This window comes from Pelodiscus sinensis, chromosome 12, assembly GCF_049634645.1.
Source record: "Pelodiscus sinensis isolate JC-2024 chromosome 12, ASM4963464v1, whole genome shotgun sequence".
Lineage (NCBI taxonomy): Eukaryota > Metazoa > Chordata > Testudines > Trionychidae > Pelodiscus > Pelodiscus sinensis.
This window is the reverse complement of record NC_134722.1, coordinates 2,748,613-2,755,013: the sequence shown is the minus strand read 5'-3', so window position 1 is coordinate 2,755,013 and position 6,401 is coordinate 2,748,613. Positions and strand designations below refer to the sequence as shown.

The window sequence follows — 6,401 nt, the reverse complement described above, 5'->3', positions numbered from 1 at the left end:
GTTATGCCTCTACCATTTCTAGTGTGGCTATAACCTAATATTCAGTAGTGAGCAAGAAGGAAAATGTCCTTTTTTCCTCTTCATATTTTAAATATATTTGACTGTAACAATTTTCCTTAAAGACATTAATATCTTCAGCCTCGGAGGACCTGCATTATGTTTGTTAAAACCTCCTGGGTGGCCCTGCCTTTTTTATTTGAACATCCCATATGAAAGCATGAGCTGTGTATCTACTGAAAAAGGATTAAATGTGCCTTGTAAAAGAAAGCAAAACTGAGTTTATTTTGAGGGCTGGGGGAATTTCCAGAGTGTTTTTTATGATCTATTTTAAAAATCTACTTTTTTTTTTAAATCTGTGAGTGTTTTACATTAGCACTTTTTGGTATAATCTCCTTTTAGACTCTGTGGATGACTAGGGAACTTCTAGGATTATGAGTTCACAGTAAATAAAATGTGATCTACTCCAAGAAATGACTATGCCGGCTGTTTGCTAGCTTTTGTTCCTTCCACATAAACTGAAACTTTTATTAGTCCTAAGAGGTGGGGGAAACAAAATTCCTCTTTGGAGAAAAATATATATTTAGATCTAGCTTGCACAACACAAGGAAGCAAAAAAGGGCACAAATTCACTTTCCTTTTCCCAGCAGCTTTTAAGAGACAAGATGCTAGATAATTATTCTTTACAGGTGCCAACTCTTGCAATAGCTAGAGTTTTTCTTAAAGCCTCAGCTCCTGGAGTCATGGGACTGAGATTCTGTTTTCACTTTAAGAAGAAAAGCTGCTAATAGCTGGAAAATGTGGCTCAAGTACAAAAAGCTCAAAAAACCCAGACGGTGAGTTAAAAAAAAAACTTTAATTTTTAATCTCATGCCTCTTGAGAGGCTTTCATTTATGGTTTTTGATTGCCTGAAGCTGGAAATACTGATGTGTGTATTTCTTTAAGGGTTTAATTTTTAAAGATTCTCAAAGTAATATTTTTCTAACCAAATATTTCCAGAAAACTGTTAACCTGAGCACTTGCCTCAGGTGTGTACAGAATGAGTATGGAGTTCTAATGTCAAGGCACTCTTCCCTTCCTTTCACTCAAAACACTTCTGAGGCCTGCAGTCTCCAGTTCTCACTATCTTCCTTTGAACACCAGTACAGTGTGAGAAAACCCCAGCATCCCACCAAAATATGTTAAATAAAAAAAACATACTGACATAACTTCATTGGTGTAGTGTTACATGTGCCCAGTGGTATCTTGTGCCCTTCCAGAAATCAATTTCAGCAAAACTCAAAGCTGAAAACAAGGAATTGAGTTAAGTAAATGCCCAATGCAACCTTAACTCTGGCGCCTTAAAGCTGGCAGTAGCCACTCTGAATTCTTCGCATACACCCCAGCTGCATTGACTAAGTGTAGCTGTATGGGATGGTGCAGGGATTAGCTGGAGCATCTTGGCAAACCTGTGACAAGGTGGGGGAGGGTTCTTCTCCCTGCCTCCTATGTGTAATGAAGGGAAAAGGTACATGTGTACCTTGAGAGATTCCACATTATTTATGAGGTGAGTGTCAGTAGCAGGACATAGAGCAATTGTGAGCATTTGGTGGGACATAAAAGTGGTCTGGGATTTATGATGAATTGTAGCAAAAGTAGAGTGTAATGTGAAATGGCATTGAGCCTATAACAAAGAGGTTGTAAAATGTCTTAGGAGTAGACTGGAGTGTTTAGAGGTTGGGCAAATATTGGTAGCTCCTGCTCTGAGCACAGTGAGGCATGGCTCAGAGGGCATAATTAAGCTTGCAGAGCGTGTCTCTTAACTCTTGGTTGTCTGGTTTACAGACGTTTGAGGCTTGCTGAGTGTGATGGTCTATGAAGGTCTGAGATCTATCTGGCAAATTAATTCTCCATTTAATAATTTTTTTATGTTTTTTGGTCAGTGACTTGCCTAATTTTTGTATGAAAGAGAACTGTTCTTGGTAGGAATTGGTGCCCCCCACAGGCAGTGTTGTGAAGGGCTGGGGGTAGAAGCCTGCAGTCTGATCATCAGGCATCAGTTGGTTCCCTTGAAGGTTGAATGGGAATACACAGCTAATTTACCAGTTAGGCTGATGAACTAGTGAGCATTAGCTAAGGGGTATAATGGAAGAAACAGGAACAATACGATGGCTACGTCTACACTGGCCCCTTTTCCGGAAGGGGCATGTTAATTTCAGAAGCCGTAATAGGGAAATCCGCGGGGGATTTAAATATCCCCCGCGGCATTTAAATAAAAATGTCCGCCGCTTTTTTCCGGCTTTTAGAAAAGCCGGAAAAGAGCGTCTACACTGGCCCCGATCCTCCGGAAAAAGCGCCCTTTTCCGGAGGATCTTATTCCTACTTTGAAGTATTCCCTTTTCCTGTTGGTTTTGTTATAGAAGAATGAGGATAATGGTTGTCCTCTGCAGCTGTGCTGAGGGGTAGGAGGAGGGAATTGGTAGCAGGTCAGAGACAGAAATCTGACCCATGTGCTATCCCAAAACTTGACAGTTTATTACATGGTTGATACAGTGCCTTTAAACCCGAGAGTAAACTGGTGTGTCTCCTCTGCCACTTACCCCATTTTCCACCCCCCAACAACATATAACCCTGCTACCATTTCCATCTCACCCTCTCCTTCTGGTCCTATTAAGCTATCAGCACTTTGGAAGCCAGGTGTTCCCCAAAAAATTGCTAGTATCTTTTAACTTTAGGAATTTTTTTTCCTAGGGGTCTGTATCTGGAGAACCTCTTGCTGCAAATGTTAAGACAATGTGAATAAACATACATGTTTTACAGCACTTAAGTGTCGTCCTTTAGACTGAAAAGTCTTTGCAATCTTAACTGTAGCAGGCCTGGCCCTTCACTCTAATATGAAATTAATTATCAGCTGCTTTGCTTTGGACAGATTCCCAATACAGGATAATTGTGGGAGCTCAAACAGTCCTAAGCATATGTTACCCATTTATCTCAAGGTGATAGTCTTAGCTCAGTGAGAACACCCCATGGAGATGAATATAGCTTGAAACAAATAGTTAATGGCGTCTCTCCTTTCTCTTCCCCCATTTCCATTAGTCCCCCTCCACTCTCCATAGCCCCAAATTCCTTTCCCTGCAGTTTTCCCTCATCTCTCAGCAAGCATTCACACATGTAATTTTAGTTTCAAACCAGCATGAGTGCCTTCACGGAGTTCTGTGGTGCTCAGATTACATTACCACAAAATAAAGCCCTGTGACATTCCCCTCCCCCACCCCCCTAGATTTCTGCCCATGGTTGAATTGAGACTTATTGTGCCTGGGTGTTGTGCAACTTTACATGTCCCCTAGAGCCATACAGGTCCTGAGAGTCATGTCTGGTTTGCAAACTTCTTGAGCACTCTGCACAAATAGTGTCATCTGTTGATGTGTGAGCATTAAGCATGCACTTAGCTAGAGAGACAAGCTCTTTTGCAAATAACCTTTTCATGTTTCTGCCCCCAAAGGCTTAGTGGGTGCCATGCACTAGCTGGAGTATATCTGAGTGAGTGACACTGCTAGGGATCATGATCAGAGCCCCGGTTTGATCCCTACATCTGTGCAAAAAGAGTTGGTAGAAAGACAACAATCAAAGCTGTTTTGGCTGGGGGCAAGCTCAGGAACTCTGTATAAATGATCCCAAATTGGATCACTAACTATCTCTGATGCCCCCGTGAAGCACACTACATTTTAAGGCAACATGAATAACTATGCAAATTTAGAGCACTTAGAAAAGTTGATCTTTAACTACAAAGCTGTTCTGAATCTTAATCATAGCAAAGCTGGTACTGTTATAATTGGTCTCTTAGGGTATGTCTACACAGCAGCATTATTTTAGAATAATGGACGTTATTCTGAAATAACACAGTCCATGTCAACACACAAGCAGTTATTTTGACATAATGATGGCAAGCTGGAGGACTGCTTATTCCAACTCCCGTAACCCTCATTGTACTCAAAATAAAGAAACTCAGAAGAAGAATGCTCTATTTCAAAATAAGAGCTGCGTAGACATGCCCACATTTGAAATAAGCTATTTTGACTTACGCTACACAATTAACATAGCTCAAGTTGCGTAGCTTATTTCGAGTTTAGCCCTGCTGTGTAGATGTACACTTAGTTATTAAATCCACTCTTACATTTTTGTAGTGGGACTATTTCTCTTACACTAACAGCTTACTCTTCTACTTGTCAGGTTTTTTTTCCTGCTTATATGCTTTTTTTATGGACACCTAACCAGACAATATTTTGTTTGAAACAGTCTTTTCTGGGGAGAGAACTTTGTGACCCTTCAGTCCTTTGCATTGGTCTTTCTTATTGCATAATTGTAGGTGTACAATTGGCATCAGTCACAAAACTGCTTATTACAAAACATTTCTTTATATACTTAGGGCCCTTTGCAGCACCATCTGAGTATCTCACAAACATTTATTCAACAACCTCCGGTATAGGGAATTATTAATATTACCCAAACTTTGGAGATGGAGGAAGAGAGACCTTGGGTCCGCAAGAAAGCTTTGGTGATCTAGTATTGACAAAGACTGCGAGGTAGGCAGAACTTAGTTGTTTTTATCATTGTATCCTATAATCATCTGTGCTGGGTGTGACTCATGACTATTCAGTTTGCTAATAAAGAAAAGGCCCATGAGGCTCAGAGGACTAGTACAAGTACAACATCAAAAGGCCCAAGAAAGTGAAAGTTGAGCATCTAAGAGCAGAAGAGGTTTTCACTTTGAATATGTCTACTAGAGACAAGTCTGTGTGGACTCAGTCCTATCACTAAATGTCAACGTGTGAGTGCTGTTTGTCAGCATTTGTGCCAACAAAATACTTCTACCCCCAACAAGCAGGTTTCACTTTGTCAGCAGGAGAGTACTCCTGCCAACAAAGCTGTGTTCACACCTGCACTGGCTGCGACAAAACTTTGTTGTTCACTTTAAGCACCTGTAATGACACACGTTTTGTCGAGCAAGTGCAAATGCAGACACAATCTTAGTGCATAACACTATTGTTTGTCAGCAACTATTGACCTTCAGTGCCACATGAACATTAGCTGAAAGCAAGGTGGCTGCACCTGGGAGAAACCTGGGGGACAGCTTCGGGGTCAGAGGTGGAGACTGAAAGAGTGTTGGTACTGTGAACAAGAGAAGCTGTTATGACAGAAGGTACCCCTGTGTCCATATCCCACATACTGCCTTTGTGAGGTATCATTTGAAAACTCACAGGCCACGTCTAGACTGGCATGATTTTCCGCAAATGCTTTTAACGGAAAAGTTTTTCCATTAAAAGCATTTGCGGAAAAGAGCATCTAGATTGGCACGGATGCTTTTCCCCAAAAGCACTTTTTGCAGAAAAGCGTTCATGCCAATCTAGACGCGCTTTTGCGCAAGAAAACCCCGATCACCATTTTCGCAATCGGGGCTTTTTTGCGCAAAACAATACCGTGTTGTCTACACTGGCCCTCTTGTGCAAAAGCATTTGCGCAAGAGGGCTTTTGCCCGAATAGGAGCTGCATAGCATTTCCGCAAGAACACTGACAATCTTACATGAGATCGTCAGTGTTCTTGTGGAAATTCAAGTGGCCAGTGTAGACAGCTGGCAAGTTTTTCCGCAAAAGCAAGTGCTTTTGCGGAAAAACTTGCCAGTCTAGACTCAGCCGTGATGTGCTGGTCAGTATTGTCCTGATAAAATGTGTGGCAACATTGTATATGAAGTTATAAGATTCCTCTATATGGTTATCTTAAAACATGTTCCAAACTACGGTTGGCACACAGGACAGTGTGCACTGCTTAATTTGCATTTAAGCCACAAACAGTCATTCAGCTGGACGGGAAACAAAAGAAGCTCCAACAGGTGAGGAAAATGCAGCATGGCACTTCTTTTCCTATCTTTAACTATCTCTTGGATTTCCTCTGGAAAACTTTCCAAGGAGGTGGGCTGACTATAAAGAGGAGGGACAAACACCCCAGGGCACCCCTCTTCCCTTTCTGTGAAGTGATTCACTGTTCCACTAGGGACAAAGGAAGCAGCCATGGATCTGAAGAAGGGGTCTTGATCTAAGAATTTTGGTCAGTAAGACTCCTGAGAACGTGGCGAGAACTGCTTTGAATTTAACCTTGTTTAAGCGAGGCATTAGTTGCATTTTATCTTTATTGTTCTTGTAACCATTTCTGACTTCTATGCCTCCTTTGTACTCAAAATCTCTTTGTAGTTAAACTTGTTTTGGGTGTTTACACTGAAGTGTTTGTGAAACTGTTAGCAGTAATAAGGTGTATACATATTTATTTCTTGTAAAGAAATACAGGTGCTATATTAATTTGTGTTGCTCAGGAGTAGACTGGGCCGTACAAGACGTACATTTCTGGGGAAACATCTAAGACTGGGAATGT

The 6,401-nt window shown here is 41.3% G+C and overlaps 1 protein-coding gene across 1 annotated transcript in view; it reads left to right on the top strand.

Annotated features, from left to right (window-relative positions):
* Positions 1-4,425: 4,425 nt before the first annotated feature.
* SPG7 (SPG7 matrix AAA peptidase subunit, paraplegin) overlaps positions 4,426-6,401 on the top strand; it is a 57,816-nt gene continuing 55,840 nt past the window's right edge. Inside the window, exon 1 of the mRNA XM_075939847.1 lies at positions 4,426-4,560. The gene's annotated coding sequence lies outside the window, so the exon portion shown is untranslated. The remainder of the gene's footprint in view (positions 4,561-6,401) is intronic.